This window comes from Lepeophtheirus salmonis, chromosome 9 (assembly GCF_016086655.4).
Source record: "Lepeophtheirus salmonis chromosome 9, UVic_Lsal_1.4, whole genome shotgun sequence".
NCBI lineage: Eukaryota > Metazoa > Arthropoda > Copepoda > Siphonostomatoida > Caligidae > Lepeophtheirus > Lepeophtheirus salmonis.
In genome coordinates this window covers 22364957-22375522 of record NC_052139.2, presented here as the reverse complement: position 1 = coordinate 22375522, position 10566 = coordinate 22364957, and positions in this window count along the sequence as shown.

Sequence of the window (10566 nt, the reverse complement as noted above, 5' to 3'; positions counted from 1 at the left end):
AACTTTAAAACTCGTGACTCTTCGTTGATGGTAAACCTTTATAAACTTTAAGTCATTCCATTTTTAATGTCGGATCTGAAATCTTGAATCCTTCAATTAACTCAGTAAAGGTGCAAGCCAGGTTCGTATTGAAAATTTTTCTTCATTACAAGAACTATAAATGCAAAATCAAAAGACGTGGTCTCATCACTTTGTTTCATCGACGTGCTATTAAAGATATAATTACACTCCATTAAATTTTAAACAAAAAAGATAAATCTAACTCTGCCACCATGGATAATAAATAGAGCCCATATCTTCCACGAAACAAGACTCTCCATTATCCACTCACAATATCATCTACCTACCAAAACCATAATTGACATCTTTAAGCATAGTTTTCTAATACAAATCGACAAGTCTTTGTAAAACAATACCTTTTTGTCTTTGTCAGGGAAGTGAGGCTGACCTCAAACAATTTTTAGTCAATTATTTTTTGTGTGACAAGTTCATATCTATATATATTGTTTATATTTGTGGGAATTCTTCATAGTTTAACAACAGCTAATTTGAGTTCAAGTAAACTATGTTTTATCAAGTACGGTGTTGGTCATTATATATTCGACCGAGTTCAGTCCAGTCTTAAGACCGGTCCTCTTAGTCTTGAGGAACGCCCCTAAGGATTCTCGGATTCTTATGACTATCGGTACTAGAATGATTCTTCAATGAGCAAATAACACAAATAAAGTACCAAATTTTAATATTTTCTAAAACTATTATGTAGGACCGAACTGTACCAGACCGAGGCTGAACTAGATAGGACTGCAGTTTTCAGTCCTAAATAACGACGGACACGGCACTATTCATAGAACTTATAAAAGGCATCCAAATCCGACAAAAATACATAACAGTTTTGATTGTTTTGGAAATATTATTGTGATTCACATCTGACATCTTTGGTCACAAAACTTCCATGTTTTGAAAAAAAGAATGGTTAGCTTTTGAAGCTCATGTTGTGTTTATATAAATAACCACACTAGGTAACTGATAATGAATCTACATAATAACATAAATTACCTTTTTAAAGAATTGTATATTGAACGCGTATTGCTGTTTATTACAAATGGTTCACAAATATATATATACAGTATATGTCAGACCTCCTAACATTAATAACAGTTGGTGTAATTAATATATTAATTTAATGAAAAGATATATTTAAAATAAGTCTTTCCTTATTATTTATCTTTAAATGAAACAGGATTAGCCATGTTTTGAAGACACTACTCGATATATATTTCATATTACTTACATGGAGCGGGGATCAAATTGTCGCCAAAATATTTTTCTACAAAAAAAAAAAATATATACATTTTTTAACTTTTTTATTAAAAATCAAAAGAATGACGAGCATATAGGTATAGAGTAGCCATTCATTCAATATAATCACCGTTGGCATCAATAATGGCTTCAATACGTCCTCTGAACCGGCCGCAGGCTCTTCTGACCATCTCATTGTCCATGTTGCCGAATACCTCCTTCATGGAGTCCATCAGGCTGGCTTTGGTGCTATGGGGATATCTGTTGGTATGTTTCTCGACATAGCCCCAGACAAAATAGTCCAAAGGATTAAGGTCGGGAGAGTTAGGAGGCCACAAATCCTTGGTTACGACGTCATAACAGTTCTCGGTTGACCACTGAATAGATATTTTGGACACATGGCAGGGTGCGGAGTCCTGTTGCCACACCCAAGGCCTGTCTCCAGCCTTCATGGACCTGCTAGGGTCATCCTCAACCATCTTCTTCACCTTGTCGACAAAGTCGGTGTCCCTGACCTTCCTGTCGGCACCCTCCTCCTTAGGTGCTCTCTTTATGGTGGAATCAACATCCCAGGTGTCCTCTAGCTTCTCACAGATACGCTGAACAGTCTGTAAATTCACTCCTAAGGTTTAAGCAATCGTTGAATTGGAGATTTCACATCCATTTTCATCATGCAGATCTCTTTTGGTTGGCAATGCCTCTCCATTTAACACTGGCATAAAATTGATGGCTGAATCCGAAGAGTAACAAGTTAACTAGGAAGGCTCTCAACTCCAACCGATATTTTATTTCTTACTTGTCTTTACGCTCATTCTTTATTTAGCTTCATCACCAACGTACAGGTAGGAAAGGATTCCCTTCTTAAAACCTCGAATCAAAGAGCTTCTTTTGTAATTACCTTTCGGGCGAAAATGTAGGCTAGTTCTTATTCAGCTATTGAAGCTACGAATGCCATGGCTTGTGGACAAGGTCACAAATGGAGTAGTTTGCACGGAAAATTTTTGCTAATTCTCTTCAATGTGATGGGCAAGAGTTTGGCCATTGAACTAAACGATGGGATCCGTCAAGGGAGCAGAAAAAGGACTTCAGATCAAAATATGGTTAAGAATGTCAAGTCCTCTTCAAGAAAGATTTCTAAGGTTCAATGGAGCTATGGAGTTTTCCTTATCAAGTGGTAAAATCATGATTGCAGAGAAGTCGACTATGGTGGAGCATATCAGAGTCAAAGAAATCAGAGCCACTCTGATTCTAGCCCGATATTCAGCCTTTTCTGTTAGGATTCCAAGGGCGTATCAGTATTCATAGAACTTTGGAGGGGACATATTATACTACTGCCACTCATTTTCAAATAAAAACTTAAAATTCTTGTGCTGTTTAAGAAATTTGTAGCTATTTCGTGGCTTTGTTTTATTTATTATCAAATTTTATAGAAGGAACTTTTTCCCTCTAGTTAAGTTGAGTGAATGTGAGTTAATTCTAAAAACTTTGCACATTATAACCTTCGAACCTCAACAACTCCTATCAATAAATAGGTTCTTTGATTTCAATATATTTGTTTGTGGGAGTGAAAATACCATTAAGATTTTGTAAGCATAAAAAAATACTTAGATATAATTTTTCCCCCTCAAATAATCACAGAACCTCCTCATTTTGACAGAGATGGTTGTTGAGACTTAAAAATTTCAATATGTAAAGGTATGAGTAATAACTTGGCTATAGATGATTACTTCTACACGTATACTAGATAAGTTCATGAATGTCGATTGTACTTTCGCGATATTCTTTAGTCGAATTGACGTTTATATTGTATATGTAATTTACAAAATAAAGCCTACTTCAAAACAATATGGCATAATATTTTAATGACGTATAACCATACAAAGCTCTTTAAATCTCTTTCTCCCTAAATTTAAGATATTGAGTCATATTCCCCTTTTTTGTAGTTCTCTTTCAGGGATTATTACGCTTCATTTTCTCTTTCATTTTCATTTATGTAGAGAAGTTACATGTGTAACATTCGTTTTAAACTGTATTGTAGATAGTATTGTGTCCGTAATTATCTATTCGGTCCAGTCCAGTCATAGTATAGATTATATCAATCATCAAGACTGGTCCTTAAGACTGTTGTTCCTTCGGACCGTCCGTACTACAACTGATTAAAAAAGAAGAACTAAAGTTGAATGATGCCATCAAGGATTAAACTTTATACGTTTAGTATAATATTGGAAGAATTACAGCGATGTTGATCCTTAATTCTACTCCTAGTCCAACAAGGACTTTCAATTATAACTCCACAACGAATCAACACCAATACTCTTCGTCTTTCATGTACAAGTTATTATTTTATACGTACTGTTTTTTTTTCAAGAATAAAAGAATAATGATCACATCACAGGCTTTGGTAAATAAAAATATATTTTCAGGTAGTAATTTCAAAAAGTCCAAATTTCGAAGACATACAACCAGATTTGATCTCACAATCAAAGACTGGAGACTTCACTTAGACTCAATATCTAAGATTAGCTATTCGAGTTTAAACCATTTTCTTTTAAAATTGAACTCAAGAAACCCCAGTTCTGTCTGAAGGCCGCTCCTATCAGTCCTTAGGACAGGTCTTCAGAGTTTTAGTCTTTCGGACTGTTGTTACTAGAACTTAAAAAAAAAAAAGGCCACAAATTCAAGGAATTTTGCACTGCTGAAGACGTGGTCAAGACCTTTTGTATATATGATGCAGTAACTTGTAGAGTTAGAAGAAGGACTCAGTTGCAAAACTGGGCATGACTGACTGTTTAATAAGACCCGGAAGGCTGCAATCGGGCTACGTACTCATATTTTGATCTATAGCAAAATTCAGACTGTGGACTGAAATTAAAATTCATTTCCAAAATTTCCCTTTCGAAAAAATATGTTGAAAACTTTTTATTTTTCTCTTTCTTAAAAAAAACATTTTTTATCCTTAAATTTATGTTCAAAGTAATTTATGAGATTGGACTGCATCAAAACAGATTTTTTTTAGACCACAGGTGAACTAAATTAGTAAAGAATATAGCGCCCTTAAGGCAGGTTACTACATGTAAGAGGAACCTCTTTATTTTGATACTCAGAGTTGTTGATGTTTGAAGATTATAATATGCAATGTTGTTTAGAAATAAATTGCATATACAATAGACTGTACTCAAATGATAAATGTTGGAAATTTGGTATCGCCCGATATTTTTTGTTTTGTATTTTATTGCTCTAAACAAGAAAATAACCATCAAACGTCCCAAAAGATGTCCATTCATGGATACATTTTGATTTGAAAATCTATAAAATGTCAAAAAAAGGAAATTTTGATGTTGTTTCTTTACAATTATCGATTTGAATCGAGTTGCAGAATTTTTATTTTTTTAAACATTATAGATAAAACATATTTTGCAATAATGTCTTAACTTTCATTACCTAACTTGCTCTTTAGTATGATTATTTTAATTGCAAACAGTTGAAAATATATTCTCTTTCGGTACCACGTATTTCGCTCATTTACTTTGACGTTTCTCTTCATTTTCATTGCTAAAATCTCAATTTCTTGATACAAAGTGTATAATATATATATTTATCAAATTATAAAATATACTTGCATTTTTAATTGATGTTAAATAAGACAACCTATTTTACCAATTTTTAATTTTGGATTGCGAAAACTGTTAATTAAACTCTTAAAAATATAACCTTGTATTTATTATTTATTAATTTTCAGTGTTGATTTGTATTTATTTAAGCATATTTTAATTTTTATATTTGTATAAGTTTGATATTATTAATTTATTATGAATATTTAATTCCTTTTTTTTAATAAACCTAATCCGGCGATTCCGAATTCCTAACTTTTTTCAATTTGATACACGCTAATGTACACGCATGATAAATGTGATATCCGGTCTTACAGCAGATCTAGGATTTCCGACCAAACACCAACTTTAGTAAATACAAAAATTCAAATGTATGTTATTTTCAACATACAGAGTACGAAAATTAATTTTTTAAATGAATAAACAAATTATACCAGTGCAAATCCTGCGATTTCTATCTCTGGGGGAGGGTTGAGTATGAGGCATGTACCAAGTATAATTCGTCTGAGGAGGCATAACCAACCTGTAGAATAGCAAAGCTGGATCTGCAATATGTTGCCCAAGCCTGCTAAAGATTCCGGTCCTGTGTGGTCGGGATTATCAAGAGAGATGGATCTCATTATGAATGTCATTAAATGAAGATTTCAAATAAGAAAAAAGTTATGGTTCCACCGGGCATGTAGTTCATTCGTTAGAAGCTTTTAAAGATTTTCCCAATTTACCTGAACCATCATGTATATATGTTCATAAGTCTATTTTGTGAGTTATCACAAATCAAATCGCACGTTCGAACAAATTTCTCTGAAATTTGGTGAGTAGATTTTATTACAATCCAGCATTTTTCTTTTGCTTTAAACTGTTTTCCCTAAGGAATGTTAGACTCAAAGCAATTTTTCTTTATGATATTTCGCCTTAATTGATTAGTAAATGAAGCATCTACGTCGTTTTATTTATTTTTGGTCAAAACTGAAGTATCCTTTGAATTTTTTAGTGAAAAAATGTAGTGTTAATAACTATAAAATGTATGGCATATTTTGAATCTTTTGGAATAATGATGGGATTTATCTTTTGGCTCATATAATGCTGGTTCGTCAATTCATGAGTCTTTTCTAAGATGAATAATCCATCATGTCCAATGATAATTAATAAGGTAGAAGTGATTAGCACTTCTTCTATTCGAATGCTCCCATGTTTATTTATTTTATTTTTTCTTATTAAACTCATTCTATTATCTATTTTGTCTCTGGTTCAAATTCATTACATGACAAGGTTTTGTTGGTGTGTACATTGAAATTTTGGTGCATAATTCCATAATTTTTGAACAGAAAACAAATATGGCAAGCATTTTCTGTTAATAAACATTAAATTTTTTCATTCATAAGTTCAAAGAATATGGACAAATACCGTTTTTTACAATATAAAATTTGTTAGTGGATCATTTGCGGAACTAAATGTTAACAAAGTGTAAAATATTATTTGAAACAAAATCCACTGGTAAATGGTGTTTTCTTATGATTGTCGTTCATTGATTTACTTTTTTTGAAATATTACAGAAGGTTTGAACGTGTCAAATATCATTTATCGTTAAATGTATATTATGCCGAAAATTATTCGATTTCAAAAAGTCATTTTTTTTTAGTTTTGAGTAATCATTCTAAGAAATTTATATGTCCTAATAAATATAAATTACTATTTTTTTACGACAAAAAATATCTCCAGGGTCTAAATTTGTAAAAAAAGTCTATTTATTTTTTAAGGATACGTACATATATTTTTAAGAGGGAAAGTTAATATATATATACATAAATACATGTATATAAATTTTTATGTTCGTAGAGTAACCTATTTTTTAGTCTGCAAAAATTTGGTCTATGTAAGAAAAAAAACAAAAAAAAAACATAACTTATTATAATGCATTTATTTGAAAAATAAATTATTTTCTATAAAAGAAATATTGTTAAAATATTTGGTATGTGAACTTAAAAACAATCTTGTAATTCATATATCAATATTGGCCAAATTTTTATTGACATAATAGGTGTTGTTAAATTTTTTTTTCAATAGATGGTTTTAGTAATGTGTATCTTGTGTTGTATAAGTGCAATCAGTTTACACTGAATGTTGTTAGAAATATTATATTTTGTACTAAAAAAGACAGTTTTTGGATTATTTGACTCAGTATTGTTTGAGCGCGCATCAAAGATGGACACCAACAAAGCTTACAGTTTTTTCTTCAATAAGGCGAAACCTCCTGCTAATGGGCCTAAAATTGTGAATAGTATTGATAATTCTGATACTAGAACACCCAATTACGTCAATTTGGATTTCAATTTTGGTAATTTTAGATATCAAAGAAGCATTGTGCTTGTTTTATTAACCCATTATTTGAATCAATTATTGACTCAATTTTTAGGATGATAAAGACACACAAGAACATAAGCAATAAATTATAACTTTGATATGATACAAGATACTTATATTGGCTTGTTTTTAATAAAATATGTCGGTTTCTCATTCTTTAAGCGGATATCAGTTTTTGATACTTAAAATACAATTTGCAGTACGTCCAAAGGGTTTATTGGAATAATTGATTGATTACAATTGATAATAATTTCTATAATGATACAAATGTTATCCACACTCCATATTAAGAAAAATCACTCTAACTTACATCTGTGTTGACGGGAAAATATGAACATTTTTCACATAATACTGATCCATATTGATAAAACAATCTTTCAAACATATGAAAGCGAATTGAACAACAGATGTTTAATTAATAAGTTTTTAATGGTCTAGTGGCCATCATACATATCTGCCTACTAATACCAGTATAATTACCCTGTCTATGATTAACCAGTTTAATTACATAATTTGAATATCTACTACTGGTTATGTATTTCAAATGTTTATATTTTTGAGAATAAAATAAGTCCAAGTAGTAGAAGCAACATTGGTGTGGCCCAAAAAATAATGTATTTAACTTTACTTGTCTTATCCTTCCCTTTTGATCCCTTCTTAATAAAACTAACTATTTTAGACTTTAATTAATATTTGATGCTGGCTCTCACTTCTGAATGTTTTGTACTAAATATTAGGTTGGTGTAAAGCTTATTTCGTATTTATTGCCTCTTTTTTAAAAAAAGAAGTATGTCATATTCATTATTGGCCACATTGGATAATACGACAAGGGTTTGTAAGGGAATACTACAGACGCTTGTTGGACACTATTGCGCTTCGTCGGTGTTTTTCCACTATTGTGAGTCGAGTATGGAGGTATCAAAGGAAGAAGTTCGATATATAAGGAAAAATGCGTCAAAAGCATCTAAGAAAATTTGCAAAGTAAACAAGGCCGATACTCTTTCCGTTCGTTTTTCACAAGAGTGGTTTGAGTGACTTTTCCCCCGGTCAATTCTACCCTCTACTGTCAAAAACTGGACCGTCTGTAGCTTGAGATTGAACTGAAGCGTCCAGCATTAGCAAATAGGGGACATCAAGACAATGCAAGGCCGCAAAAGTATCTGATGACGCACAAAAGCTCCGGGACCTTGGATGGTAATTCTTATGTTTCCAACCTACAGTCCGGACCTAGAACCAAGTCACAAATACCTATTACCATTGCAATAGGGGGGACACATTTGGCCAGAATATAAGCCTTTCAAAATTGGTTGTCAAAGTTTTTTGCAAATAGGGACAAGGGGTTTTACAAGAAGGGCACTATGATGTTGGATATAAAAACTATTCAAAACAAGTTATCAAACAGAAGCGGCATTCTTGGCTTAAATAGGACGATTATCACACTTATTCTAAAGTATTTGAATAATGCAAAAAGTACAAAAATTACTTTTTCCCATACCTATTATATTAAAAAATTAGCTGTAAAAAACTTTGATAATATAATACCACTTTTTTCGTTGAGCATATATATATTTTATACCAATACCTGTACTGATTTAGTTGTTTTTTTAGATTAATATTTAAGCCAAATTAAAGAATTGATTAAACTATTTAATACTTATTGAATTATAAAGTACTTTATTTACAAAATGAATATTATTTGATCCACTCTTCTCAAGTAGATAAATGTATATTTATTCGACGTTTCTTTTATGTTGTAAAATAAAAACGTAAGGAAATATTGATCAATGTACAAATTTTAATCTAAGGGTTCGGAGCAATCAAAGAATGTCACTCTAATGTAACAGTCTTTGGGAGTGTCATAATTTATCACTATTAGAACTAAGATTAAGAGGGTGAGAGAATAAAAAATTTACCTTTTTTATAGTTTGGTATATTGTATTAAGCATAAAAAATCCGCGAATGAAATTATATTTCCTTTACAAAAATTATAACACAGTTAATCGTGAGAAAGTACAAAAGTGACGTATCTGAACATTTTCTTCATCTGAGAAAATTTCATTAGAAGTTTGTTTAATACATATTGAATTGTATTTTACACTCGATGATGTTCTTTTGTTTGTTTTTTCACCATAAGTCATGATACTCAACAACAGTCATTAAATAATAATTCTAATTAATCCAAGAGAAAAGTCACTTAGACCTTATTGTTTCGTAAATTGTATCGTGGTCTATAGTCTGCACATACAGGAATGTGGATTTTGCATCAACTATGATATTTTCTGGGTTGTGCCATGCAACAAGTACAAAATTGACGTAACTGTCACTTAAATAAATTTTGAACTGTAGATTTTTGGGACCCTGGCAATTACGTCACTAACCGCTGATAGAATAAGTTTCAAAATTTAGTGCTAATAAATATGTATCTTTAAAAATAGTTTTTGTATTGATTATAAAGTTTGAGAAGCTTATAAAATAAGGATTTATTTTTACGTTAGTTACGTCACATTTGCACTAAACCCAGGATGTAGAAGGCTTCTTGAATTTATAAGATTGCCAGTATACTATACAAAGGTCTCGATACAAAGTTGAAAACTTTTGTATGTCCAAATAATTTCTGTTTTTGAAAAGTTGGACCAAGCATCACGAAATGCTGATTTTTGAGTCTCCAAATTTGTTTATTATTTGGGCTGGATGTACTTTTGACTACAACTCACCAGTATTAGTAAACGAGGTTAAGTTCTAGTCTCAAGGGAGGTCAATTTGACGGAATTCTTGTGCTTAAATGGCACTCTTTTAAATAATAAGGGACACCCTAATTCAATGTTATAATTTTTATTTAATAAGCAAGCATGGAACTATGATAAAAAGAAGGATTACATAGATAGAGAATAATGGAATAACAATTGTCCAATTGCCTCGAGAAAATGAAGGTGTATGTAAATCCCCATGTCGAAACCTCATTTACATAATGAACCTTTGTATTTATCGTACATAACTACCTACCTAATAATTTATAAAAGTTATTGTTGAATTTAATATTTTTATTTTAAATTATTATACGTAATTTTAAATTCCATGGTTTGTAGATTTTTCTTTAGTGATCACAATTATATCAGACTAATTATTCAACTTCAAAAGTTTCTTTGTTGTTGTTGTTTGTTTGTGTACACTATAATTTTGAATTCAAGAACTACCATGGATACTTTTTATTCCATCATAAAGAGAATATAAAAGAAGTGATAGATTAAAAAAAAGATCAGAAAAACAGTCAACCTCATTTTTCTTGTTCCTGTTC